Source organism: Paroedura picta, chromosome 12 (genome assembly GCF_049243985.1).
Source record: "Paroedura picta isolate Pp20150507F chromosome 12, Ppicta_v3.0, whole genome shotgun sequence".
NCBI lineage: Eukaryota > Metazoa > Chordata > Lepidosauria > Squamata > Gekkonidae > Paroedura > Paroedura picta.
In genome coordinates this window covers 17,020,779-17,035,400 of record NC_135380.1, presented here as the reverse complement: position 1 = coordinate 17,035,400, position 14,622 = coordinate 17,020,779, and positions in this window count along the sequence as shown.

Genomic DNA, 14,622 nt, shown 5'->3' with positions numbered 1-14,622 from the left:
TATATGAGGGGGAAAAAAGGAGAATTGCTAGATAGAATCTGGTCAATTGCTTCCCAGTTAATAAGCACAAAAAGAAATAGATGCTCTAGCATAAGCAGAAAACCTACTACAGATTTTTCTCTATAAGGAACATAAGATAAATCAAAACACACAAAGGAAGCTTCAAAAACCAAAACTTGGATTGTGATCTATAAAGATCTTGCAATAAAGAGCACAAGAGAGGACTCCTAATTAAAAGAGGACTCAAAAACATGGCAAAAGAATTTGCAAAATATTGTGGATTGACATAAACAATCTAAAAAGTTAGAGCACATAAGCACAAATCTAAAAGAAAAGGTTTTCTTATAAAAATGAATAAAACAAATAACTTCAGAGAAAATTTCAAGGTTGAGGTATAGAAACTTATTTTTCAGATTGAGATCTGCCTGCTGGTAGGCCAGGCTGATTAGATGCCAATTGCTTCTTTTAAAAGTTACATTGAAGTACTGCTGAGGATATGAGTGGGAAAGAATGAATGAGGAGAACATGAAGAGTCCCATTACACAATAGTGTGTCAAAAGAATTGTGTTTTTAAGGAGGAAAGACTGTTCCTCTGTACATACACAGAGTGCCTTTTCATAGGAGTCAGGCTGAGTGGAAGCCTGAGTGCCCAAATGAAAGGTCTGTATGAAGCTTTCTAAACATATTCAAAACAAAAGCAAAATTGCAAAAACAGATTTTTAAACAAAATTGTCTTATGAAAAGAGGGGGGGAAAATGTTAACTGCCAATTAAAATTTGAAATAGGAAGTAAAAATGTCAGAGGGAAGGAAAAGCTATGGAGGGAATGCCTTTTCTCAAAGAGAAAATATTTCAAATACTAAAAGCAGCCAAAATTGTCTTAAAATAAAAACTAAAACAAAACATATTTTAGAACAGAACTATTTTACTGTACTCTCCCCCCCTTAGATTCTCTCTGAGTTAGGGGTCAGTCTTTAAAGAAACAAATCTTCTTCCTGATTTGGGAAGGAAGAATACTTTCAGTCCTTTGTTATGTGGATTAGTTGCCTGGATGGGGGAGAGCAAGGCATGAGTCATGGGGCTGAGTGCCTAGAAAGGCAGTTAGACAAAGAGAGTCTGTTTTAAGACTGCAAAATAGTGGCTGTTTCAGTGTGACTGCAACTGTAGCTGGAGGCTCTACCAATTGCAGCCAAATTTAAAATTTGAAAATTTAAAAAGTAAAAATGGAAGCACACATGTTAAATTAACTCAGTGGCACTGGAACTATTTGTGGAAGTTGAGAAAATAATTGGAAATCTGTTAACTTTAGGGAAGCTAAGAGAAAATTGAAAAGGAATGTTGTCCTTGCAACAAATTCTTCCCTGTTAAAATAATGGTTGTCACCTTGGATTTTGGAACTCTGTACAGGTTCAGAGGCAGGATTTACTTCCTGACTCTGTGATGGGGGAACTGAGGACATTTCCTCTTCTTTAAAGACAAGAGGTGAAGCTGGGTTACTGGGTCTACTGTATTTTCTTTTCAATTTATTATCTGTGTGGCTTTGGAAATCCAGTACATTTTGCAAATGTGTTTTTACTTTAAAAAGTTCACCCTGGAATTCCTTGTTTTTCTCATTAAGATCCTTAATTTCTAAATCTTGTTTCTGGGTAAGAGTTTTAAATTTCTCTATTTCCTTCTGCCAATCCTTAGGGGATTGAGAAGAAATTTCTATGGGGCTAGTTTTCTGTAGCTCACATCTAAGTATGTCTCTGTTCCTTTTCTCTCTAATGGCCTTTACAAAACCACACATGAGTACAGATGTGGGTTGGTCATGATACTGGGACATGTCTGCTCCAGCATTTCTAAGTTCCCGCCACAGAAAAATCCGGTCACTAATTTTATTCTGCTGCTGAGGGGCAGAATTTCTATTCTGAAAGTATTTAGGTTTGAGAGTATTTGGGGGAAAATTATTTGAAGGGAAACCATTTAGTGGCTTACTCCTTTCTCCTGGCTTTTGTTTGCTCCAGCCATAAGGTGGCTGCAGGGAGCGATTGTCTCTATTCCTATTAGAATTGGGGTGATTCTGATTAAAGCGGTTCTCCCTCTTGATCCTGTACTGAGAGTGGAGACCACTGTTTGCCTGAATGTTTAAATTTTTGGAGTCCTGGTTAGTGGGAATTTCAAGAGAACCTGATTCTCTAAGCTGGCCTGCAATGGACAGCTGTTTCTGGATTTCCTGCCTCTCAGTTCTATCTGCAGGGGTTGTAACTAGAACTGGGTGGAAGGGAGCTGAATTTTCCCCTTGGGGTTCTATGAACATTTTGGGGGTTATTTCTTCTGGCAGAGACTCAGAAGGTAGAAGGGGAAGAGTCTCTGTATGAATTGTGGCAACTAGAGCCCTTTGGAGCTCTAACTGCTTTTCAAGTTGCTGCATTTTTCTATGGCATGCCTCATGGCTTACTTGAGCATGCTTGGCCACATTGTTCTCCACTAGGAACTGTGCAGCTCCCTTGACCTTAACTAGCTCTGCTTCTAGCTCGAGAATGTGAGCTTCTGCTGACTCAGCTCTCTGCCCTGTGGCTTTGAGCTGGCTCTCCAGCTTCTGGATGGTTTGAAGCCGGTGAGCCTTCTCCACCTGTGCACTCAAGCGCTCAGTTCTCATGTCCTCCATCTCGTCAGAGAGGTGGATGATATGAGCTTCACGCTGTTCCAAGAGATCAGTCAACTGGGTCTCCCTTTGGTTCAAGAGATCAGCTGACTGGGCCTCCCGTTGTTCGATCTGAGCTACCTGCTCCTTCAGCAGGGCGTCCTTCTCTTCTAGGGCATGTTGCAGCTCAGCAATCTGGGCTACACTGTCCTGAAGGGCAACAAACATACCCCAAGTGGCATAAGAGTCCTTACTGCCACCCCCGAGCTTCCTGGTGTTACACCATTCTTGGAAAGCCTCGGTAAGGGTTTCCAGGGGGTTGGAGCTTTTAAAAGCTCCCGGGCGCCAGGGGTTCTGGCCGCCCTTCTTGGTCACCCAGAGTGTCAATCTGTCTGCCGGTTCCTTACGGGCAATCAGGCTAGTCAAATTGAATCTGGATGCCATTTCTTCCTATTAATTTCCAAGATCTTAAAGGGGACGGGGCTTGGTTTTCTGGCTTCTTGTCGCTGGGCAAGCAAGCACAGAGGGGATGAGTTTAGGGGCAGCCGCTGCTCGTCTCTTGAACAGCAGGGGAGAGAGGGAAAAGGATCCCGTGGAGTTTAACCTCTCACGGGTGTGGCTAGTTTGTTTTTGGCTGAGAATGGCCGGGGCTCTTCTCAGTTCAGGGCAAAAACTACCAAAAACCAAGCAAATGGCTGATTTTTCCAATCAAGGTTGCCAGAGCGCACTTGATCCTCGGGAAAACCACCGAAAACCTGAAGGTATTTTTAGGGAAGAGATCACTGGGGGATTTTCTTGCGGCTTCTATATCCTTCAAAGCGGCAAGGGGAAAAGGGGAAGGGCTCCCATCAAGGCACGTCCTTACGGGGTTTGGCTAGTTTTCTTATTTTATACCGAGATGGCCGGGGCTCTCTCGATTCAGGGACAAAACTACCAAGAAAACCTGAGGGTACCGGCTAATTTATTCGGTTAGGATCGCCCTGGCTTTCCTGAACACGGGGAAAATTACCAAAACCTGGATCATCTGAGCTTCGCAAAGCCCGCTTGAGTTCTCGTGCCACTCCCGACACTCGAAACTCCAACTCCTGCGGCCGCAGGGCAGTTTTGTGCTACAGAGAGCGACTCTGCTTGCACAGATTTTAGCAGTAGGGGGATTTTCCTGGTCCTTCCTACAGCTAAGAGGAATTTTGCCTAACTCCTTCCTACGCTTGGCAAATCCCTAGTTGTTGGGTGCGTATCGTCCACCCGCCCGTCTAAAAGCCTAAGAAAACCTTGCCTCGGTGTTCCTAGCCTTAAAGAAAACTGTTGTTGGGTGCGTGTCGTCCACCCGCCCGTCTAAGCCTAAGAAAACCTTGCCTCGGTGTTCCTAGCCTTAAAGGAAACTAATCTCCAGCAGGAGAAAACAATAGCAAAAGGGTAGAAAAGAGAGAGAGAGGCCAACCCTTTTAGAAAGCACACTTCCAAGAGCACATTCACACACTTATGCCAAGAGTTCAAACGGGCTTTTCCCCTTACGTCCGGGTTACTGGAGAGTGCCGTGCGTCCACTTTACTCCCGAGTAAGCCTGGGGCAATTGCCCGCGAGATCCACCATAATCTGTTACCCAAATTGCTGGACACGTGTCCTAAAACACGTATCTTTGAGCTTGTGGGGAATATTAGCTCAAATGCTGCGAGAGGGGGGTAACTTAGCGTTATCGGATCGTTACCTTTGTATACGAGGGTTATTCCACCTGTAGGAACTCAAGGCAAACACAGATTTAAATGGTAAAATGTTAATATAAGCTTTTATTGAAAGGAAAATAACAAAAAGACACATAAATAGCTAACACACACATACAAGCAGTCATATAGAGAAGGGGGAGGAAGAGTGGAAGGCTTGATAGTTACCTGTCCGAGGAGTGGTGGGTCAGAGGAAGAGGCACGAACCAGCGTGGGAGGTCCAGGGTTGGAAGACACTCAGAGTGGCTGTGTGAAGCCACAGTTTTTATAGGATTTTGGGAAGGGAGCTATGTGACAAGGCTCAGGTAAGCATGTGCTGGAAGTTTCCAGGGTCCCCAGAGATTAGGACAATACCTGGCCAAGTGGGGGGGGGGTGATGGCCGTAAATGGATTTGGATAAAGGTATTAATGGCTCTGAGGAAGAGAGCCATCAGGTCTCGCTGGCAGGATGTGGGGGAAATATCCCCTGGCAGAGGGGCCAAGTGTGAAAAATGTTGCAAGACAAAGGATTTTCCTAGGAGCCCTTAGGCAAACAGGAGGAAGCCAGTCCACTCACTTAGAAATACAATGGGGGGGGGGGTCGAGAGTAGGGCATGGAGGCACCTGGGTTTCGAAACCTAAGGCAGAGAGCAAGATTTCTAAGATGGAGTCTGGCCTGGCTTGGCTGACCCTAGCAGTGTCATGGCTTTAGCTTAAGCCTAGACTATTGTGGGGTGCCATTGGTTATAGAAGACAGTGTGCCAAGCATAAGGCAGGGATCCTGCCATGCGTAACAAAGGATTGTATCAGGCTAGCGGCAGTTTGAATCAGCTAGTGGCAACTGATTGGCTCTCCACTATCACGTGACTCCCGACATAGTAGTGGAAGAATTTCCCACACAGGAACAACTTTTAAGTCTCACCTCTGGCCAGTGATGCAACAGGCCAGTGACTTCATTTCAAACTTGGCAGTGCTGAAGCAATGAACTAAGACAGCACATCTCAGCCATGCCCAAAAAGACATGCTGCCAGTGCCTTTGGCCACAATGAGTGAGGCAAAAGCAAAGCAGAGGCTGTTTAGGGTGTCACCGTCGCATTCTCTGAAGAGCTGAAGAACAATGAGAGAATTTGGGAGAAATGATGAATCGAGGCACAATAAATATTTTGAGCACAATCCGTCCGACAGTCTTGGGCACACGGTGAAATTAATAGATGACAACCCTGCAGGCAAATGTGTCACAATGATGGCATTTAAAAGTCCTCACCGAACACGTCTTCGAGTGTCATATTTTGTTAATGATGAAGGAACAGAAAGGAAGACATCACAAGGAAAGTGTATATTGACACATCACTGATATGAATGAGACAGAAGGAGACGGCAAAAGCTGAGCCTCCCTGCCCAAGAATAATGAATGCTGGGGGAAAATTCATCCCACATGTCTCAGCTGCTAATGTCACCAGAGAGCCACTGGGCTGTGCCTCAAAGGGAAGTAAAGCAAAGGATATGACAAACACAAGGTGGTGAGGGATTTCTGCCCAGCATAACAGAAATGATTGTCAGTATGCACAGGGCTTTTTTTTTTTAGGGAGAAAGATCTTAATCCCTCATCCAAGCCTTATTTACCAGATCTCACAGCCACCGCCCCCCCCCCGGGTCCCTGTTCCAACTCCCCAGCCTTGCTCAACAACCCTACCACTACACCAGATTGTCAACAATTATTAAGAAGCTCAGGCAGGGAAAGGACTTTTCTTTACCCTGCATCCTCAGTGGTGGTTTTCTTGTTGTTGTTGTTGTTGGTGGTGGTGGTGGTGTTTTAGAAAACTAAAAGGTAAAGGTATCCCCTGTGCAAGCACCGAGTCATGTCTGACCCTAGGGGTGATGCCCTCCAGCGTTTTCATAGCAGACTCAATACGGGGTGGTTTGCCAGTGCCTTCCCCAGTCATTACTGTTTACCCCCCAGCAAGCTGGGTACTCATTTTACCGAACTCGGAAGGATGGAAGGCTGAGTCAACCTTGAGCCGGCTGCTGGGATTGAACTCCCAGCCTCATGGGCAGAGCTTTCAGACTGCATGTCTGCTGCCTTGCCACTCCGTGCCACAAGAGGCTCATTTAATTTTAGAAAACTAGTGATACCATGGATTGAACCTAAAACCTTGGTATATCATGTGCTCGGCTGCTGAGCCATGATCCCTCTTCCAACAGTGGGATCTTGATTATGTCCTTCCACTACGTACAACACCAGATTAACAAAGAGAGTGTATACAGTATACAGTATACAGTATATGCTGAAAGCCGTTTCTATATACTTCCATCCCAAAGCCAAGAATCTTACCAAGGATGAGAATATCCCTCCTGCTGCTGCTGTTGCCACTGCTGCTTCTTTTAACCATGCACTTTAGAAGCAGATTTTCCTGTTCTGCGCAGGAAAATCCAGCTCCAAAAGCACATTGAGAGTGCATTATCCAACAGGCACAGAACAAGCCCAAGGTGAGCCTCCAATCAGCCTGCACTTTATTAATGAAAGCAAAAGGCCTGCTTCTGATGCTAAAATGGCCCTTCTTTACCCTGCCCTACCTAAGCTACAGTGAGTCTAACTAAATAAGTCATGTCATTTATAAAAAGCACAGGAACAGTCCCGTTGATACAGATGGGGAAATAAATGGGAGGAGATGTCACTGCAACAATTATGCAGATTTGTGGGGAGAGGCAGAGGGACAGATAGTGTTAAGGTCATTTTGGCAAGACCTTGAATATTTTTAATTCAAAATATGTATTACATTTTAATCAAACTAGGCGTATCCCTCCTTCTCTCTAAGTAATTTACATTCTGGGTATGTCACAGGGGCAGTTATGAGCCAACGGTGCCCTCTAATATAATAACTATCAGGAAATCGCCTTGCATTATTCATGTTAATTATGCTGAACCAAACACTGTGGACAGGAAAATGTATTTGCCAATGAAATATCTTTTAGGACTCATGGAAAATTTTGAAAATAATAGTCCCAAGTTTTTTTTCTAAGATTAAACCCACTGCAATAAGGCTCTCAAGAATGCTTTGCTCTAGACAAAGAGGACTCATATCCATCCTATGCTTATTTTTTGTTGTTTTTGTGAAGAATGTCCATCATTTATATCATAATATATAACATTGTGTGCATACTTCTGATGATGTGCTGAATATTCTAAAGCCTCCAGATATAGCCCCGCCTACACAAGGGGGCTTTGGAATGTTTGGAAAGCTCCCCCCCCCCCAGCCCTGTCAGGCAGCAGGGAGAAACCTTTCTGCAACCTGAAAGGGTAGTGCAGGGAGGAAGGAGCCAGCAAGGGGCATCACATTCAAACCAAACCCACATTTAGTGTCTGTTTCATTCCTAAATGCAACAGACTTTACTGATAGTGTAACTATATTTATATAAGGTCAAGACTGTAGACCAGGGGTAGTCAAACTGCGGACCTCCAGATGTCCATGGACTACAATTCCCATGAGCCCCTGCCAGCATCCGCTGGCAGGGGCTTATGGGGATTGTAGTCCATGGGCATCTGGAGGGCCGCAGTTTGACTACCCCTGCTGTAGACAAAATAGGACCAGGGAGTGCCTTGAATTTGACTAGAGTGAGCAGGTAGGTTCATATAGGAGAAGGCAGTCTTTAATGTATGTTGGGACCCAAATAATACAGGGCTTCAAACCTGAGAATATATAAAAGCTAAAGATTTGATTGACAAATAGGGGGGGATTATTCATATCTAGTATGCTTGTGATTACAATGTGATGCTTAAAGAAGTAGAGAAGGTAAGGTAAAGGGTAACGCAAATATGTTTTTTGTTTATTTAGGTTAACCCCTGACCAGTAGCAGAGTGCAAATTAACCCTTCCCTTTGCAAGGTTGCAGTTTTTCCTCAGATGCCTGTGGGTGTAGTTTCTGTACGGCTGTATATTGTTAGAAAAGAGCATAGTCGCCAAAGAAGCAAAGAATCCAGAAGAGCCCGTTCTTCTTCCAAAAAGTACATGTGACCAGTGGGTAGGGTTGCTTATATCTTATCTATGGAGAGAATATCAAATAGAGAAAGTAATATATGGACACTGAAAATGTCATCTCATCCACTTCCCATTTTACACCATAGATTCTCAACAGCTCTCTAGAACCCCATTACAATAATATCCTAGAGACAGTCTAACATAAAAGCAAATTACCTCTCATTGGAGGTGGAGACCTGAGCATAACCACAGACAGATTTATGGCTTTGCAGCAAATACGGACACTTGTTCTAGTTAAATCTGTGGTCAGTTAAACAGATTGATGCTCTGAAGACACTTAACCCTAAAGGGCAGAAGGACAATACTTACCGTCTCTCCTTTTTATTGCTGTAATTCTGAAGGTATGTTTTACATAATTTTAATTGGAGCTACTGGCAAGTTGTTCAGCCTGACAGGCATGCACCCAAAAGGCTGATATGGAACAAAACTGCCAAAGTTCTCATGCCCATATGAGTCACAGTACTGCTAAAAGGCAGGATTTACGCCTCTCCGCATTATTTTACAAGCAAAGCTTGGTGACTCACCAGAGTGAGATGCAACAGAAGTTGGGAGATGAGGTTCTTGCCAAGTCTCATCGGCTTGCTAGGCATGTGGTGATGGACCAATCCCCCTCCAGAATTCTGCTCATTAAGTTCCTTGTGTTGAAATAGTCTAATACCATTAGACTAGTCCCTTTACTGAAAACAATTGCCCAATCCCTGCAGTATTTTAGGTGTTTTTCATGGAGCATCTCAGATTCAAGATAAGATGCTGGAAGATTTGTGAAGGAATATGCATTGCATTTTTAATTGCTAAAACTTAAGGTGAGGGCAATAAAGATGGTGGTCAAGATCAGTGCTACCCCAAGGACAAAAGCAAAGGAGGGATTTTCTTGGTCTATATTGTTCATTGTGGGATGAGGAGGGGGGTTGTCTCCTGCTCTGTCATCTAGATCATGGGTAGTCAACCTGTGGTCCTCCAGATGTTCATGGACTACAATTCACATGAGCCCCTGCCAGCATTTGCTGGCAGGGGCTCATGTGAATTGTAGTCCATGAACATCTGGAGGACCACAGGTTGACTACCCATGATCTAGAGAACAGTTTCACAGCTGAGACTTACTATTGTCTGATCATTATTTCCCGGATACATCTGCCCTTTCCTTAAACAATAGACCTCCACATCAAGAGAAGAAGACTTGGTACATTTGTAAGCTGACTTATGACATTTCAAAAGGTATCCCAGCAGCTCTTCTCCACTATCACCATCAATTAGCCTAACAGCATGGTGCTTTGTTTTCATTGAATGTTTGTGTGTGCAACACGCAAACCAGTCAGTCAGCGAGTGAGTGGTTATACATAAAAGCCAAAAATTAACACAAGGAGACAGAAAATGGCTTAACCAAGTATCATCGCTGGAGGCACACAAGCTAGAAGTGAAATCAAAATTCTGGATGTAGGAGATCAAAACAGCAGGGGTGAGACATTCAAAATTATCCTTATTGGGAGCACACAAAGGCCATCTTTTGTGAAGCCCTGGTCAGCATCACCTCTCCCCTTGTGTTTACAGGACATGCTTTCCTCTTCAAACTTTATCATTTTTATTGGGAAATGTACAGTGGGCCACACGGCGAACCCATCTGCTGCATAATGTGCGGGCTGGCCCTGAAAGCACATATTTTACGGTAAGCTACCTTGAGCAAATAAAATATTTGGAAAGGTGTCTCATAATTCAGAAATGGAAATAAATAAAAAACCCTACTGCTGTGAAAAGTCACCCAGTTTTACATCACTAGGTAGGAGGAGACCTAGACCCTGATAATATCAGCCAGACTCCACCAGCCACAAGAGGATACCCTGAACATTTCCAAGTTCAAGTTAAAAGCATGCTCATCTTTTTTCCCTGTTGCTTACGCTCTGCCAGGCGCTGTGTCAATTTGCTTGCTCGGAGGGGCAGAGTTCCTCTGTAAGAGACATAGCACAGATGCTCACATGCAAAAAGCAAAATGTGGTTTGAATTGCACAAGGGAGAAATAAAGTCAGGTATTGGAATGTGCGGGAGGCCAGCCCAGCAGGGATGAGAAATCTGAAATCATCCACACTCAGAACTCATGTAGACACACAATTCACACCCAAGCCTACGGTTTGAATGTCAGCTGGTGCAATTATCACTTTATAGCAACAATGATACCAATTATCAGGTCAACTAGAAGGATTGTAATTCTTCTTAAGTACTTTCATAACCTTTTACCAGCTAAAGATGGAAAAGAAGGTCAACCAGAACAATTTAAACATGGCCGTCCTCCCCACGGCAAGAGGCAACTGCTGAACAGAGATCATCAATAAGCTAATAATGTCGCCATTAATTGTTTCATCGGACAGCCTCCATCAATTAGAAAGCTGTAAGCTGAGCGAAGGGATCAAGAAAGTAATAGAATTAAAAGTTTACTGTGCTGCCATCAATGCTTGATTAAGTATGTTTTACAGCAGCTTGGTTAGAGGCAATATAACATGCAGCAAAAATTATGGACAGGGTATGAACCTTTGAGCCAGCCCCCCCCCCTCCCATCATCTTTCCATTTATTATCTTATTCCAGGAGTGGCCAAAGTTTGGCTCTCCAGATGTCCATGAATCACTATTTCCATGTAGTCCATGGACATCTGGAGAGGCACAGTTTAGCCACCCCTGGCTTATTCTTTTCTCTGTGTCACAGAAAGTCTTCTAAAAGCCAAATTAGATATGACAGTGTCCTCGTGCTGCAGCATGGTGGACTGAGGTGCTCTTCTACACACACATGTGCACACCTTCACAAGGATCTTATCAATGACCACACAACTGTTTCACCACTTGAAAAAACACCAGGGCAGAACAAGCGTGCCTCATCCCACAACAAGGAAACCGTCATATCTAGTTTGGCCCTAAGTATCTCAAGAAGAAGAAGAAGAAGAAGAAGAAGAAGAAGAAGAAGAAGAAGAAGAAGAAGAAGAAGAAGAAGAAGAAGTTGGTTCTTATATGCCACTTTTCTCTACCCAAAGGAGTCTCAAAGCGGCTTACAATCTTCTTCCCTTTCCTTTCCCCACAACAGACACCCTGTGAGGTGGGTGAAGCTGAGAGAGCCCTGATATTTCTGATTGGCCAGAACAGCTTTATCAGTGCTATGGCAAGCCCAAGTTCACCCATCTGGCTGCATGTGGGGGAGCCCAGACTGTAACCCGACTTGCCAGATTAGAGTTCACACTCCTAACCACTACACCGAGCTGGTTCTTTCACCTGGATAGGCCAGGCTAGCGTTGTTTTTTATTGTAGCATAAGCTTTCATGGAGCCCACTTTCCCAAATATATGCAGTGAGTCCTCACTAGGCAGACATATAGTACAGAGATATAAAGGGGGGGGGGAGTTGTAAACTACTGGATGAAAAAATCCTGAAATGAAAAATGCACAAGATGAGAGGGAATTCTGTAAAATTCATGTGCAATCACAGAAAGTACAGAAAACATATGCAATAGCTATTCCTGTTTTTTTTTTGTTTTTTTTTTTGCTGCAAACCATGGCTTCCACCTTGGAATAAGCTTCATATACCCTGCAAAATAAGATAGGAATGGTAGGTACAGATTTTTGCCATGTTTCCCTCATTCCCTGCAGTTTGGTCCAATCACTCGATAGATGGTTTTGAGGGCATCCCCTCAACAGCCACAAAGGTTGAAGGGCAACAAAAAGAAGGTGACATAATTGCCTGAAAGATGGAGGAAGGGGCCATTTTGCCACCTTCCCTGGCACCGCCTGGCTGACACGGTTGTTGGTCCCCAGGAGTCCTGTGACCCTGAAAATCATCTTGCCGGGGGTCAGAGTAGACTGCTAGGGCATGAAGGCTGCGTGAAATCAAAATCCCCAACCATATAGCCTGCAACACCTTCCAATCAAATTGTCAGCCTTTTTGTGTACATCATTAACATGCTAGTGACACCGCAGATCTTGGGCTGTTGCCAGGAAGAGGGCAAAGCCGGAGGAATCCGCGATTTTCTTTGGTGTTATAAACAAATGACAGGCATATTTCAGCAAGCTTGTCAACACAAAACAGAAAAGAAACAATCAGGACAGCAGAATGTTCCTAGAGGGAAGGGGAAAGGAGATAAGAAGTATGAAATTGCACATGCCCAGGGCTTGTAGACATAGTTATAATATCAGAGCTTTGCCCCCCCCCCTCCCTGGATTCTAACATTCCAAATTACCTGGTCTTTTTACTAAAGTGGAAGCAACATATGAGAAATCCTCCATTCTTCAATTTGTTTCAATTTCTAGATTTTCCATATTGTGCTGAGCATACACAGATTGTTACAGCTTTCAGTTCCTTCCATTCATGTCTCCCCCCCCCCTTAACGGTAAACATACACATCAGTACAATACTGCAAAAGAGCTATTGCAATGTGGTGGCATTGTATTTGTCATGGGTGGATGAATATGCTTTGAAAATAGCACAGGCTTATCTACTAGAAAGGAGGAAAAAGATCCAAAGATACATTGAGCAGAATCAGCTTGCAAAATTTCACCATTCTGACCAGTCTGTCTGACCAGCCAGGCATCAGGAGCCAGATGTGAATTGCCATATATCATAAACTCAGTCCTGAACTCATCCATGGGGCAGGAATGTGTAAGTTTTGTGAGTAAAGATTACTTTTCTTTTTTCTGTTCTTTTTTTCTAGTATTCTGCCTTAAGTTACCTGTTTGTAGATTGTTCCCAGATATTCACACTTTCTTGAATATATATGAAGTTAATAAAGCTTTTTTAAAAAACTGCTCTCTGGATTTCTGGAACCAAACTTCTGAGAACAAGGACTCGCCTGCAAGTCCTTCGCCCTAATCCTGTTACACGTGTACCATGGATTCAGGGCTGAAAGGATAGCTTCAGTATAAAGAATGGGCAAGGGGAGGCCAAAACCCCTTTCACTTCCATGCGTACAAACATATCCACTTTGAAGATGGAACGGAAGCCAACTGGGAAAGGGGAAGGTTCTGATAGACACTGAATGACACCCAAAAGCATTTTTCTATAGGTGGCAGATCTACCCAGGTTAACCTTAAAAGAAAGTGGGAAGGAGAAAGAATTTAAAACATAAGAATTCATTTCTTCTACTAATTTTTTTTTAACTTCCTGTATTAAACCTCTGCAGGGCAAGCTTTCATCGCGTCCATGGCAAATATCCAGTGCTAACTGCAAACAAGCTGCCAGGGTATTCTTTTTCAAGCTGTAATTTGTTGATAAACCAATCACTGGGTGATTTCCCAGACATCCGCTTGACCGAGGTGCTTGGGGCTTAAATTAGAGCCATCTAATCAGTGATGAAAAACGGTAGGGTGAAGACATCTGGCAGAGCTTACTTTTCACAAGCACTGTCACTCATTGTCCTGAATCCACTCAGAGAGCCAGCTGCAGAGACACTCTGTGTCCAGGCTGCAATGATGACAAGGAGCAGAGAGCCATGAAGACTCATTGAGCCTGGCTGAACCAGTAGCCAATCTAGGGAGAAACAGGCTAGAGGAGAAATGGACCTTCCAAATTTGAATCTCAGTGCCAATAGCCAGTCTCCATTCAGCCATCAAACCCAGAGATTATGGTTTTCCATTCCTATGAACTAGGGAAACCAGCAAGTCAACAAAAAAAGTCCCTGGTATACAAGTGTGTGCCATTTAAATTCCTCAAATAGCCTCCATGCAGCAACAAGTAGGTCATGGCCATTCTCTGTTAGGTAGGTCCAGTCCTCTGGAATGGCCTACCAGAGTGAGTACAGAGAGTGTCTACATTTAGGAAGATGCACATGACTGGTTTGTTTTAGAGAGCATTTGGGGAAGAGTGAACTGTTTCAGCAGATTTAGCTGTGGTGTGGGTGTGTTCCCTGTTGATTTATTTATATGACTCCACACACAAGTGAAAGCCCTTTAAAAAATCATGGGTTTTTTTCCAAGCAAAGATGGAACCTATTAAGCATATACATCTTTCTTTGCTTAGGACTCAATCTGTCTCCATCCAACTTTCATTAAAAGCATACTGCCAGCCCTGGAGCTGTCCAAGGTCTTGCAATATGTGTCCTGCCAAACCTGTTCACCATTCTTGAAAGACTTGTCCCTGTTTCTGCTTCTTCTTAACCTCTCCTATTCTTGGAATCCTGCTGCTATCAGAACAGGACTTTGTGTCATGACCCATGGTTTGAGTTGGTGATAGGCTTCCAATAGACCATGTCTCAATAATTGATTTGGGATTGATTTAGACCGGCCTTTCTCGTTTT